We start from the raw sequence: 15,778 nt of genomic DNA, 5'->3' as shown, positions 1-15,778 counted from the left end.
GGCTCGAGCACTAGGTACTAGGCTCGAGCTTTAAGTACTTAAGGCTCGAGCTTTGGGTAATGGTGCTCGATCCTTGAGGTCTGGCACGAGGTCCTGGGAGCCTGGTTCTTCCATTAAATCAACTCTTCAAATGTAACACCTTGTGCTCAAGCTTGAGGGTCAAGGCTCGAGCACCCTGTAGTTAAGCTCGAGCACCTTGGAGGTAAGGCTTAAGCTCTCGAGGTACGAGGCTCGAGTTTCAATGCCTTATTAATTTTTCTTCTATTTCTTGTAGGGCTCGAGCCTCAAGACTTGGGCTCGAGCTTTGGATCCTGAATTCTTCCAAACTTCACCATTTAAGCTCTCGGCTTACTCTGAATGACCGCTAACGACTCTGTAAGCTTCGATATCAGTCTTTTTATCATAAAGTCTTGGTTTTAACCATTTCTCTGAAAAAATACCTATAAACACACATTAAACATAAATCAGTCTAACAATGGATATAAGTATCACTTTAGGCTTTAACATACCTATATTTAAGGGCTTGAATATGCAATATTCAGTGCTCATCACACCCCTAAACTTACATATTGCTAGTCCCTTAGCAATGCAGAACTAAAAAGCCATTTTCGTGGGAATCACGGTTGCATTTAGCTTATGCAACAAGCCTTTAAACCCCTAGGTTATCCCTAGTGAACGAGTTGTAGTCTCGTGAGGGTTTCTAGTGATGGTACCCACAAACATCTCAAAGCAGTGCCTTAATTGCACGATAAGTATGTTCAAGTAATCTAGGCAACCAAAACCCCTTATGTAACAAGCTTTCAGCTAACGACTCCCAGGCCAGATAGTCTTAGGGCATTAAGTGTTAAAACACACCCCTAAGGACTTAATTGCTCAAGCAATCTAGGTACAGACCTGAACTTGATCCTTTTTTACTTCTTTTCTTAATTTTTTTCTATTTTCTTTTATTCACATTGGTGAAGATTTTTTTCCTTTATTGCATTGCATACATACCAATTTTTTCTATATATTGGTTATCAAAATTATCAAATCTACCTGCACATCTCAGTTTAACTCAAAACAAAACAAGACTTCTAGTGTTTACCCCACAAAATTCATGCAAGTGTGAATATGTACAAAGTGTAGCATCTCAGAGATTAATTTCATTAAACAAGGATCATCTTAACAGAGTGGACCACGGGCCACCAATTGATTTCAAAAATTTGCAAGAATCACTATTCATAGTATTTTAGCATACAAATCATGTCTATCCAACATTAGATTGCAAGCAGAATATATGACAATCAATAGACTCAAACTCATGCTTATAACATCAACTATCATATTATGTCCTTGTGTTAGCAAAGTTTAAATTTCTCCCAATTTACCTTACCCCCAAACTTATTATGCACATTGTCCTCAATATGTGAGAATAAAAAAGAGTTAGAAAGATATTACCATACAAGCAGACTAGTAAAGATAGACCAAAATGAAGCACAAAAGGGTAAATAGAGAAATCACCCCCAAACTTAATATGTAATATTTGGCAAAATCAACAAACTCTAACATAAATCAGAGTATCAAGCATATGGAGTAATAACAAAGAAATATCACATGTAGCGCAAATATTAACACGATGGTAGTATAGGCAAAAAGTATCAATATAAATGATAAAGATCAGTACAATGCTTTCAAAATAACAGACTTAGGGCAGATATACAGCATAAAGAAATAAATACATCCAAAAGACTGCCCTGGTCAACAGAAGTGACTATCTAACAAAAGAAAATATAGAAAAGCTCTAGATAGCTAATCTATCTGTGGTGAAGGAGTATCAGTAGATGTAGATGGAGTGGAAGGAGTGCGGCGTAATAACTCCTCTAAAATGCTCTGCTGCGCAGATAGCATCTACTGCAGCACTGCTTGTCCATCCTACAGCTCTGTCACATGTGCCTGTAAAACTTTAATCTCAGCCTGAGAAGAACTCTTAGGCTGGGCTGCAGGAACGGGCCTCCTCCTTGGTGGGGCCTGGCTATCGGAGAGATCTATCTCATCCTCTGTAGCCTTATCATCATGGTCCTCATCTTACCCCACCATCACTGCATCGGCACGGTCGGTTGAAAGAATAGTAGGTGGAGGTGGATAAGGTGGCACATGCAGCATATGTGGCACACCCCGTGCCTCGGCATCCAATCGTCGTCGATCCTCTTGAATCTCATCGTCAACCCCCTACTCCGGACATCTGGTCTTAGGCCTATGCCCCTAGACGTTATTCTACTGAGTGAAATGGTACTGGGTAAAAACTGTAACTGTAGCCTCATTTGGGAGTATGGGAACTCCCGAGATCTCCATCAGGCGAGTGACCAGCCTAGGGAACTCCAAGTTATGGGTAGGAAGGCGTCGGGCCTCTCTCATATCATTACAAAGCTAGCGCAGCTGCATAAACACCAATTGGGGTATAGACACCCAGTAGTCGGCGTGGAATGCACAATGTGCATCCACCATCTCTGTGCATCACCCTATCTTATGTCTGATAGGGTAAACATTGACCACAAGGACCGTATCTAAGAACCAGAAATGTCTCAGAAACTATAACTTTTGGATCATCTCCAGAGTAGTAGAGTGTCTCCCCTAGCCAAGAGCTCTGACCATAGACTCCCTAGAAAGGCCAAGGGGAATCGGTGGAAACTGGCCCTGGAGAGCAGCAGGGCATCTATGGTGGTAGCCCAAAGCTTTCGCTATAGTTGTATAGTCCACTATCAGCTCTACTCCCTCGATAGTGGCTGTGAAGAAATCCTCACCATCATGGGCATCATCGCCCGGATGTAGCAGCAAAGTGCGGTAAAACGCATGCACCAATCGAAGATAGGTAACCTGTGCTGGATGCCACAGGAATCCCGACAGCAGTCGAGCCTATTGATCGGTCAACGACTATCACAATAATAATCAACCCTTTGCAATAGCACAAATCATTGTAAAATAGGGCTATTGGTCGGGTAAGTCAAACCACTGGGATTGCTAGCTTATGGTAACCAAGTTTTTTAAAATTTACTTTTAGTTTGATGAAAGAAGTATAAAGTTGTGTTTGATTTGTCACTTAAAGCTAGGAATTGAAATGTGCATAAAATAATAAATTGAAAGAAATTAAAGAGATGAAAATAATGTGGAGAGGACTAGGGAAGTGAATCCACTACCAATCCTATAAACATACTAAATTGCTATTAACTTGGGAAACAATTTCACTACATGGCAATGATATGTAGCAATACTAGATTGCTACATTATCCTCAAGAAATTCATAGGATCAAGACTTAAGTATAATCCCTCAAAGTGCCACATGCTAGAACTACCTAGATTAGGGTGTAGCTATGACATGTTCACTAAGCTAGGGACCATCAAACCCCTTAATCACTATGGTGATAGCATATGGAGCTAAGAATCAAGATAAAATCCATCAGAGGAAGGCCTAAGCAATGGACTAACAGGCTTCTCATACAACATGCCAATAAGAACTATTCCATAATCTCATTTCCATTCTCACTATGAAAATGCAAGCCATACAATCATGTGAACATATAATCTAAGACAAAATAATAGATTCAACATAATCATTTATATAAATTAAGATCCATTACAAAATATAAAGTGCTCTAAATCATGGAACTACCATATACATGAATCATTTCCCAAATTAAATGAAATTAAAGCATGCTTACAAGAGAGAGCTTCATCACCTCCCTAGATAGGGAGTTAATTACCCATAGGAACAATAGAGGAGGGAGAAAAAGTGAAGAAGCGTTTCATTTTCGCACCTAGAGGACCCAAAATACACAAACCCTCAAGAACTCAATATTTCTCTCTCTCAACTTCACAAAAATGTATATATCCTTATACCATGCAACCATCCTCTATTATATCCACCTTAGCCTTCTATCAACTCTCAATATATGGCTCTAAAGTTCCTAGACAAAATCCAAGAAATCCCCTAACAAAGGGGATAACATTTGGTAGGGAAAGAAGGAGCCATGTTGGCTTGTTTGCTGTCTGGCGGGCTTCCGCGGGTGCTTGGAACCTCAAAGATGGCCACTGGATGAATTGGCAGGCGCCCACGGGGTTGATGAGCTCACTGGATGGTTTGGCGGGCGCTCGCGGATCTGATGTGGGCGACCGCGGGAGCCTGGCTTTAATGCTTTCACCCCTCCTTTGAACCACTTTGGATCGGTCCGTTGACACGGTCTTCATCCTAAGTGCTATGTAGCGAAACTCACAAGCTCGATGAATCACATGGCTTGGCCAAAATGACGGTTCCCAGCAACGGTGTGCTTTGATTCTTTAAAAGTTTCTCAAAACCTCACTTTTAACCATTTTCGGGGGAACCAACCTGAAAGTAGACAGAAATATACAAATAAAGCTAAATATACATTATAAACAACTGATGGACTTAGCTAATGCAAATAAGGGCGCTTGAATATGCAATATTTAGTGCTTGTCACACCCCCAAACTTACATTTTGCTAGTCCCATAGCAAAATAAAAAATAAAACTCTAGACAAAATGACAACATTTGAAAAGCTATCAACATGCATCAATTATGGAGCAAGAAAATACCTACAAAGCTCAAATGTAACTTGGAACAGACAGAAAGTTGAAAATGAGATCATTAAGAAAACTACTTTGCATATATGAAGCCTTGATATATAAAATGGCTAAACATATTTCAAATCTTATGCATCAACATTATAGTCCATATAAATACTTCAATTGTCATCTCTTTAATAGAAATCAACTCTACTTCAATGAAAATGAACCGGATTCCCAAGATGTGGCTTTTACCCTCTTTTTCCAATTTCAAAACACAAGTTTCAAATCATTGAATTTCCCTTTTAAATAAGGTCACTAAGACATGAATTTATTCAACTACAATATTTTTTATTTTTTATTTATTTTTTTATTATTATTTATTTTTTGTATTGTCGTGCAATGCTGAAGTCCTTTAAGCTTTCTAACCAACCCATACAACAAGTGTTAGGCTAGCAACTCCCAAATCAGATGGCTTTAGGGTGCCAAGTGTAAGGACACTCCAAAGGCTTAATAACTCGAGTTGGCAAGGCTACGAACTCCAACGAACCATATTTATTTATTTTTATTTTGTGAATGACTGTGCAGTGCCTAAGTCCCTTAAGCATTCTAACCAACCCATGTAGCAAGCGTCAGGCCAACAACTCCCAAACCAGATGGCTTTAGGGTGCCAAGTGTAAAGACACTCCTAGGGCTTAATGACTCAAGTTGGTAAGGCTATGAACTTAAACTGGCTATTATCAATATTTATTTCATTTCAAAATAGCTTTTTTTTTTTTTTTCATTTTTTATTTTCATGCCAAAGGTCTCTATTCATCAGGGTCATCAATTTAAATCAACTGAGTCAAGGTCAAGGTCAATTAGGTTGTATACCTCACAATTAGGTTGCATACCTCACAATTAGATTTCCGATGTGCATCTGTGCAATGTGAAGCATAGAAGAGTAAGAAATCTGATGAAAATCTAATTGAAGCATTTATACAAACCAACGTGAATTAACATGGTCATTTTAGATTTTTCTTTTATTTTCAAAACTATCTTGGCTTCTATACACAAAGTATTAAACACATGTTTAATTTCCAACGAGTTCCATGATTACACTGTCATTGCTTCCAACAAAATGATTTTATTAATTTACATGAGTCAAGTTAAGGTCATGTGAGCAAAAATGTAATATCAAAAATGTAATAATACCAAACTTAAATGTCACATTGTCCTCAATGTGAGAAGACAAAGAATGAAAATGGAATAGAAAAGAGGGTACACAGAACAATAATACCAAGTGAAGGAGGAAATTCAGTGGCGGTGCAAAAATAAGCCACCTCGTGAATTCCAGGAGCATGCCCCAAAACTTGATTTCAAAAACCTGTCAAAAGACATCTATACACAGCTAATATCATATGAATCTAAAAATGAATAAAAATAACTGCAATTTATTTATCTAAAAACCAAAATCCATGCAAAGCAGCAAAAGAGTTCAGTTAAAAGTTCAAAATAGGAACTGGAAAGGAAATGCCAAACGCGACACCAAAATAAATCTAAAAAGTACTACGAGAAAGAAAAATAGAAACTAAAAACATAAACCACTCCATCATCGGAGTAGAAGATGATCCACCAGGTGCGTCAGGTGCACGGTCAATCAATGTCTAGAGCATGGCTTGCAAAACCTGCTGACTCTCCTAAGTCGCCTTAACAGTGCTCTCAATGTTCTTAAGGTCCATGTGAAATGCATTAAGGCAAGCATTGAGATTAAAATAATCAGCTCGGGTCATAACATCCGGTGGTGGTGAAACAGGAGTAGCCGGAGCAGTAGGGGCATCAACAACAGGGGGAGTCGGAGCACCCCAATCCAACTCATCCCTAATGCGGGCTTGGCGAGACGTCTTAAGCTGCATAGTCCTTATTTTTTTCCTCATGACGGGGTGCTTGGAACCCTGAGTTTTTGAGCAGCCGTGTGACAAGATATGGGAATGGAAATGCCTAAGTGGTGGCATTGCTCGACCTCACCAAGATATGGGTATGAAAATGCCCAAGTGGTGGCATTATAGATCTGGAGGATTTGGTCCCAGACAAGCTGCGGGATACAAAACTAAAGCTCATTCTCAACAGCATAGAGGGCTTGCAAAAAGATCCCCTTACGCTCGGAATGTTCCGGCACATAAAGGACGTTTTTGGCCAGGACTGAGTCCACAAACCACAATCGGCATGATAAGAATGATTTATTGGTGCGGGTGGTTCGATTGGCGGTATATTGGTTGTGGTAGATTTTGCTCACCATATTAGACAATGTTAGGCCAGTTAGAGCTTCTCCATATAGAGGCAAGCCTACATCATCCATTAGCGATGCCAGTGGGTAAGCCAAAGTCGCAGCAAGATTATTAAGGTTAAATTCAAAAGCCTCGCCATCAATGGTCGTCTTAATGATATCCGGCTCTGCACATGAATGGAACATGTTTGCATAAAGCAGGCGGACCACACATGGATAGTAAGCACTAGTGCGTGGCTTGAAAAGAGATTCGAGGCTACGCTCCATCAATTCGCAGACTGCCCATGCCGTGTCCGGATTCTTGTCGAAACCATTTTGGATGTCAAATTTGGCTTCGGTTTCGATTGGCCAATTTGCCCAATTTCGCGTGGGAGCCTTCTCAGAAGGGCTCTCAGAGGAGCAAGCGCACTTTGAAGATGTTTTGGGTGCCATTTGAGTGAAAAAGTTGGTTTAGGAATTTTTACAAACACCTGGCGTGCACAAAAATTGGGAAGAGCGACAAAAGGGTATTAGAGATGTGAAGACCCCAAATTTTGGACAGGCAAATGACAATCTACAACCTCCAAATAGTCACCAATCTTCCCAATATACAATTCTGGCCTCCATTGAACCACAAATTAAAAGAAAGGGAAAAGAAAACTTACCCCAAGTTGAAGACCCAAAAGCTCCCTTCTGCTTGGCAATAGAAGATGATGAGGATAAGGAAGATGGATGAAGGATGGAGATGGAAGGAGATGGATGAAGGATGGAATGAGAGTGAAAGTGATAAGCGCCAAATATTGCATATTCAAGCGCCCTTACTTGCATTACTTAAGTCCATTAGTGGAGCTTAATGTACAGTTTTACTTTATTTGTGTATCTCTGTCTTGTTTTAGGTCGGTTTCCCCGAATATGATTAAAGAAGCGGTTTTGACAATCTTTTCTTGAAGTAGATGCACCGTTGCCGGGGAGCCATTGTCTGGACCAAACCTCGTAAGTTGTCGTATGTGTGGAGTTTGTGCCATAATGCTCATAATGGTAATCGCGTCGATGGATCAGCGTGGAGGGGTTCGCGCGAAGCTTTGATATGTTGCAGTCACAAGGCCTCGCGGGCGCCCACCAAATACCCATCTTTTTGCCTAGTTTCACGAGGCCCCGTTGAGCTCCCGTGGGCCCCCGCCGAGCTCCTACGGGCGCCCGCCAAACATACCAGTAGCCATCTTAGGAAATGTAAGCCCCCGCGGGCGCCCGCCGATCTATAGACAGCAGGTCACTTGCTCCTTAATTCAAGCTGTATCTTGTCTCCTAAGTAATTTTCTGTGGCTCTAATTGCTCTAGAGGAGAGAGCTCGTGATGGAAGGGAGAGAGGGTAGATTTTGGGTGGATAAAAAGGGGTGAGGCTTGTATTTTGCCATATCTCACATTTTAGGACCAAGATAGAGAGAGAGAGAGTAGTATTTTAAGGCTTCTTGAGTTCTAGCTTGTTTAAGGTGCAAAAATGAAGGGTGGAACTTCTTCTTCTCCTTCAATCCTTGCATCTATGAGCAACTAACTCCCTATCTTGGGAGGTGATGAAGCCCCTTATTGTAAGCATGTTCGAATTTTGATTCTATTTTTGGGAAAACAATGTATTTTTGTGGTTGTTCTATAGTCTAGAACTACACTTGATGTAATGAACTGATATTGATATAAATAACATTGTTGAATTTATTTCTTGTCTTAGAATGTAGGGTCTCATGGTTATATGGTTTACATTTTCATGGTGACCATGAAGACGAGATTATGGAATGGTTTTAATGGCATGCTGTTGAGAAATTTGATAGGCCATAGCTTAAGTTCTCCCTTTGATGGTTTATTTTTAATTTTCAGCTCTATGTGCCCTTACCAAGTGATTAAAGGCTTGATGATCTCTAGCTTAGTGAGCATGTATGAAACTACACTTTAGTTTAGGTAGCTAAGCATGTACATCTTTGATAGAATATTCTTGCCCATTGATTTTATGAACTTCTTGAAGATAATGTAGTAACCATGAGTAACTACTTGTCATGGCCATCTATTTATGTTGTTTTTCCCAATTAAATCATATTCTAGCATGTTTATATTATAGGTGGTGAATTCACTTCCCTAGCCCTCTCTACCCAGATCTCCTTCTTCTAAACTACTTACAAATTATTGTTTATTGCATTTTTCAATTTATAATTATAGTGACAAACCAACAAATCTCTACAGCCCTTCATCATTCTAAAAATGATTATAGACACCTAGGTTGCCATAAACTAGCAGTCCCTGTGGTTCGACTTACCTGACCAATAACCCTATTTTACAATGATTTGTGCTATTGCAAAGGTTGATTTATAATTGTGTCATACCTATCAATTTTTGGCATAGTTGCCGGGGACTGCAAATGGTTTAGCAACCGAGGTTCTAGGGTTAACTTTGGTTTGATTGTTAATATTGTGATTTGTGAATATTTCTTGTGTGATTTTGACTATCGTTGTGTTGTAAGTTGTTTGTGAGATTCTAGGGACTTGATGCTCGCCGAGGGAATGCTAGCAAATTTGTAAGTCTAGAGGCCCCCAGGTAAGTTCTTCGACTCTCTAGTTTTGAATTTGTTAGTATCGTGCATGTGATTAGAATTTAGCAATATTAAGTTAAGAAGCCCTTGTCGAGGCTATTTTTCTGTTTATTTTCAATTGCAAGCATCGGTCCTTGTCGTGGCCATTTACTTTCTGTCTTGATAATTAAGGAGAAAGGGAACATCGTATGTGGAGTTGATGGTGATGAAATATTGTGTTGATTATATTATGTGTTGTTGATGTTTGGCCGTAGATCACTTTCCCTACCCACAATCGACTCGCCAATTGACATAAATTCACTTGAAAGAACTCTTAGACGAAACCTTAGGGAATCTATCAAAATCCTCCCAAGCTTTTGAATTAGCTGGATGTCTTAACTCATTTGTCTCATTCACACGTTTCTCTTTATGCCACCACATGTCGAAGGCCGTGTCTTTTGACATAAATAATTGTTGAAGTCTTGATTTCAAAGGGAAGTGCTGGAGAGCATTTTAAGGGATTTTCTTACCCTTACCTTCATGAGGTTTATACCTCGATACACCACACTTTGGATAATTTTCTTTACCTGCATTCTCCTTCCAAAATAGAACACAATCATGTTTACATGCATGTATACAATCATATCCAAGTCCCAAGTCTCGCAACAAGCTTTTAGTCTCGTAATGAGACTTTGGTAACACATTGTTGTTGGGAAGCATATCCTTAAATGCATCAAGCATCATGTCAAATGCTTTATTGCTCATTCGGCTTGTAACCTTCACATGGAATAACTTTAATATTGCTGACAACTTAGAGTATTTTTTACAACCTAGCCACAATTCACATTGTGCATCATTTTACAATCTATCAAAGCTTCCTCCTCCAACATCAACTTTAGGCGAATCTTCTTGTTGTTGTATATTGGTGAAGTTTCCTATTTGTATGTTATCCAACAATTCAAACACATTATCTACATTTCCATCTTCATCGTGGACATTTTCCCTACTGACATTAGCATCAATATTAACATTATTGTTGCTTTGACAGGCCTCCCCATGATATATCCAATTGGTATACCCCTTGTCCATCCCATTACTCAAGAGATGCTGCTTAACTTCTTCAATTTGACGATAAGTTGTATTTTTGCAATGACGACATGGACATTGGGACCTACCGTCTACTTCTGCATGACGGCTAGCCACATCAATGAAGTCGTGTATGCCGTCAAAATACTTTACACTACCCCTAGCGTGATAATGAATCCAAGACTTATCCATGTAACTGCCCAAACACACACACACACACACACATAAAAAGAAGAAGAAAAATGTATATCAAATATAAACAAAAAACTAAATATATATAATTGCAGGTAGGCTCTCACGCGGTCTAAAAGAACGGACTTTTCAACGCACCAAAAGTCAATTAGAAAAATTACACTTTATTACTTTATCAAACCTGACCATAGTTAATTTACTATAATTAGCCAATACATTTATTCAATCTCTCTCTCCTTAATCTCTTCCATCATCCTTGCAATCTCAACCACTACCGCCATAACCACAACATCACAGCCACCATCTTCACTACTACAGCCACAACACAACTACCATATTCATTCTCTAAAATCGGATCCAGATCATTATCTCTTTCTCTATCTTCTTTTTGCACTTTGATTTATTTATTTTTTTGCTCTCTTTATTTTTTTTTTTTACCTTGATGGCTTGACTGTTGGTCTCTTATTTATATTTTATTTATTATTTTTTTCATCGACCCATTATTCCACACTTCATGAATTAGTTTTTTTTTTTTTTTTTTTTGGTTCAAAAGATACCAATTTTTTAGGGTTTGTGAATAAGCACAACCTCTAATAATGGAGTCTCAAACAGAAAGCATATATTGCTTAATTGTGCCATGGAAACAATAAAAGGTCTCTAAATTTGGATTTTTTGGAACTCGATAGCTCAATACTGAAACTGAAATAAGAAAAATCTCCAAATTTTGGCAATTTGCTCAATTTCATTCCCATTTACTTTTTCACGCATAACATTTTCCCTCAAATTTTATGTCACAAATATAATTATGGTAAATTAGTTATGGTTAGGTCTGATAAAGTAATAAAGTGTAATTTTCCTAATTGACTTTTGGTCTGTTGAAAAGTCCATTATTTTGGACCGCATGAGAGCCTTCTTGTATATAATTGAACCCTACAAAAAATATATATAATCTTTCCCTAATAATTGTTAACAATTGAGATTCACAAGCACCGACAACCTTCAACCATACGGAAATTCTAACATAATAATTACAAGAGAAATACATTTCTTCTTTTAAAAAAAAAATGATCAGCAACTTATTATATAATGTCACCTTCATTAATGAAAGATGGAAAAGTAAAGGGGTTCACACTTCACACATAATAGTACATATAATATATGAATGCTAGCTAATTAAATTTGAATTTCGCATAATTATAATTTCAAACTAAAATCTATTAAATTCAAATTGGAGTCAAAGAGAAAATTACCAAATAGACTAAAAGGAAAATTCTACTATAAAACTAAAACAATCATTAGTCCAACTATCTTATATAGAAAAGAGTACAAGTTGTCAAGAAAAAATAAATAAAAAAATAAATAAATAAAGTAAGAAAGAAAAAATATGATGATGAAGTAAGTTGGACCCATTAAATTCAAATTTCACATAATTATAATTCCAAACTAAAATCTATTTTGTGCAGCCAAAAATCCCTTAATAGACTTCAAAGGCCAAAAATATTTCACCCAGTTCTTGTAAGTGTTATATATTTGTCCAAAACAGTTTATATTCTAGCAATTGTCTATGAAACAATAGAACCAGAAAAACAACAAGTATTACAGTGTAGACTTCTCAAGAAAGTTGAAACCAAATCTAGTTGCAGAATCATTCACTACAAACAACACAATATATATATATATATATATATACATATTGTTTATGATTTTTACCCACTAGAAAACAACTGCTTCACCCAAAAAATGGAAGATCTGAAAAAGAAAAAGAAAAAAAATACAGGTCCTGAACAATTTGGTTCCTTGTGCTTGAAATTTACAGAATATATATATATATATATATATATTATAACATTATCTTTCCATGCACTATTTAGTAATCTGAAAGCTGCCATCATTTCAGCTCATTCTGCACTCATGGAATTGAAAAGTTCTTGTCTTAAGCTGGGACTGTCAACGGGCACAGGTTGGCCTAAAGCTTGGTGGGATCAGCAACTATATTTAGATCAACAACAATAATTAGACACACTTTATTATTCTAAACTCATTAATAGTCAGTGAACACATTAATGATTTATCAATTCGAATTTATCTCTACTACTGAAATTAACATTTCAAAGATGCTGACAATCCTATCACTAGATTTAGAAAAAGGCCTATATATCTGCAAAAGTTTCATCTACCACTACAAAATCAAACTTCCAACACCAGCAAAAAAAAAGGCAAGACAAAGAAGAGAGGATTTAAAGTAAGTGTTACAGATATCCATGCCTGCTTGGCATTCATTTTGAGTGGCCAAGAGCAGCAGAAAGTTGAAGGTTGAGCTTATATATGGGTGTCGACATTTCCGGTCAAGAACAGTAAACCAACACAACAGTTGAAAACTGATTTTGAAGTCTGGGATGCTATTCAGATTTCATATGTTAATCTAATATATATATAAATAAGTAATAAACATACGTTAAAATAAAAAATAAATCTCTAGAATTATTCTACAAAATATCCTCAGCATTATCCTACAAAATATCACATTTACACATATCTCAAATTTCTCAGCTTCATATTCTATTGCTATCTTTACAATTAGTTACTGGTTCTTTAAATATTTATTATTGAAGTTACTCTTCGATCCTAAAGCTAAGATTCAAAGCAAAGCAAAGTACTAGTAAAAAATACCAACGGGTCAGTGGCCTAGCGGTATCAGGCCCTTACATCCCAAAGGGAGGTCAAGGGTTCAAGCCACCATGGAGGCATGTGTGTGTGAGTATCAACTATGAATTTTTTTTTTTTTTTTTCAAAAAAAAGTACTAGTAAAATGAAAAACAAGAACACTATATAAATATCTAGCACACAAATCCATTTCACTTTACATTCCATGGTGTTAATAGGAGGAGGTAGATAGTGTGAAAGATTAATGCAATCTCATTGCATTTGAGGAGTCAATTTTACATGTGTACACCAACTAATTAATTCATCAATGTCAAAAGAAGAACAAACATATTTATAAATACATAACTCAGAGTTTAATTTGATATATAAGATTACAAATTTAACTGAATCAGTGCATTTCATGTCTCAAAAAGCTTACTTATTACATACACTAAACAATGAACATTGGGCTTCACTACCCAAAAGACATACAAACTCTTATCAACTGGTTTAATTGGATTGCATTGTTCTTTAAGCAGCAGGATATTTAGTCGTTGCTAAAATCAAAAGAGATTGTTGTGTTTCTTAAATTCCAATCAGATGGAAATTGTGGTTTTTACATCATTTGTAACCTGATTTATCATGGAAAAGAATTTAATATTTATGCTTTTAGTTGGTATGCTATATTAAAATTATATATACATTTGAAAATCAGGAGATAGAGCTACTATATCCATATGATCAATGAAAGACCTCTATACATAGTATTTAAGCCCGAGTCTTAGAAAATGGCTTAGGAAGAAACGCAGGCTGCCATGGCTTTCAATTCATCACCTCATTCAAAAACGTTCCCAGAACAATCCCAAGCCCCACCTTGTACATTTACCACATCCAATATCAGTTTCAAAATTTTCACCACCTTACAAACCTGTGGAACACTAGGGACTGACCCAAAAAATTATATGAGGGTGTAACTATTTACCATGAATTTAAACCCGAATTTATTTTACTACCCCGAACAATCCAAGTTAGAAAACCAATCAAGCAAACAAGCAAGCATATACCAAATTATACAAGAAAGTTAATAACCTAGTAAGGCCAGCGCATCCTCCAACTAAAGAAAAAGAAAATTAAACAAATAAAAGGCTTTAAGAAAACATTGCACATGGAGCATTATACATCCACTGACAATATTCAGTATCAATCACAACTTCCGACCAAGTGTAGAGAGATTCACATTAGAAAAAAAATGAAATGTTAAAATGTCATGTTTGCAAACTTGAATTCATACATTTACTACCATTAGCCATAAGCAACAAAGAATCGCTTCTGTAAATGTGACTTTTTTCCTAAATTGAACACAATACAACAAACAAAATAGAAATAGAACCCAGAATTCAAATTATGTCAAAGTGATTTCATAGTGTAACAAGCACATAATGAGTTTTTTAACAAGCACATAACAAGTCAAACTCGTTATATCTCAAACCTGTATTTCCCACAGCGATTCAAACTCAGACCACAAGCCGACACCAGATTTGTAATTTACCCCTTCGATTGTTAAGCCTTTTGCAATTTCGAAACCCTACAACATGTATTTGCATAAAAAAAAGCCTATGGTGAGGATCATTAACCTGAAGTGGGTTATATGAATGTCAAATTGAAGATGGGGGTTCTCTGAAAATCAAAAAAAGAAGCATAATCCCTAAAATTGTAAAAAAAATAAAATGTTGAACCTCATGATTAAGAGTGGCTGTTGGAACGATTGGGTCATTCGGCCTTTGCTGTGGAAGAAGGTGGAAGAGTCTCTGTCTTCTGCGATGGTGGAAGAGGGTGGAAGAGCTAGCCTCTATCTTCTGCGAGGGTGGAAAAGGCGTGAGGGCTTAAGCGGGTTGAGAACTGAAGTCGGCTGAAGATCGACTTTAGGTATACGGATGTAATGATATATTAAACACGTAGCTTGATGTATTTTTGTAAAATAAAATAATTAAATATATTATAATTTTGCTCGCGCCAAACAAGGAATGAAACGCCAAGTTTTGCCGCACAATTTTTTGTGAAATTGGGGACGGGGTTTTTAAAGTTTTAGATACAGGTGTAAAGATTGTGCCAAAAAAGAATTGTGCCAAAAAAGAAGGTTTTAGGGACAGTTAATTTAGACTTTGCAAAAAAATAAGAAAAAAAAAAAAAAAAAAAAAAGAGGTTTTAGGGACAGTTTTTAAGATTGTCACTGAAACCCATATTTCTCGTAGTGATATATATTTATGTCACCATCCCAAACAAAATAAATAATCACAATATAAATAAAAGTAAGTACATATAACAAACAAAACACCACGAAGTCTATCATTATCTATTGTATCATGTGCATTAAACAATACCACTTTTGAGATCAATTTTTCGTACTTGATTTTCACATCTCCCTCTGAATTATCACAACCTGAATGCAATACATAAAGCGCAAGTGATCATCTACTTTCAAAGAAGTAACATAAACTTTTC

General features: G+C 37.0%; 1 long non-coding RNA gene across 5 annotated transcripts; it reads right to left on the bottom strand.

Moving 5' to 3' along the window:
* Window positions 1-3,588: 3,588 nt before the first annotated feature.
* On the bottom strand, window positions 3,589-15,367 carry LOC132292289 (uncharacterized). 5 transcript variants are annotated; one of them, XR_009477046.1, is made up of 4 exons: window positions 15,013-15,221; window positions 14,766-14,861; window positions 5,836-5,936; window positions 3,589-4,360 (listed from the first exon to the last, which is right to left on the bottom strand). It is a non-coding gene; the product is annotated as an uncharacterized LOC132292289 (long non-coding RNA). The 5 variants fall into 5 exon arrangements; XR_009477045.1 differs by having other exon boundaries at window positions 5,836-5,922; window positions 15,013-15,220; XR_009477047.1 differs by lacking the exon at window positions 5,836-5,936 and having other exon boundaries at window positions 15,013-15,217.
* Between the last annotated feature and the right edge of the window lie 411 nt (window positions 15,368-15,778).

The sequence above is a fragment of the Cornus florida genome, unplaced genomic scaffold (assembly GCF_030987335.1).
Source record: "Cornus florida cultivar Cherokee Brave unplaced genomic scaffold, ASM3098733v1 CherokeeBrave_3.0.0_Hap2_scaffold_63, whole genome shotgun sequence".
Classification (NCBI taxonomy): domain Eukaryota; kingdom Viridiplantae; phylum Streptophyta; class Magnoliopsida; order Cornales; family Cornaceae; genus Cornus; species Cornus florida.
Note: the sequence above shows the minus strand (reverse complement) of the source record. Positions and strands in the feature narration are given on the sequence as shown.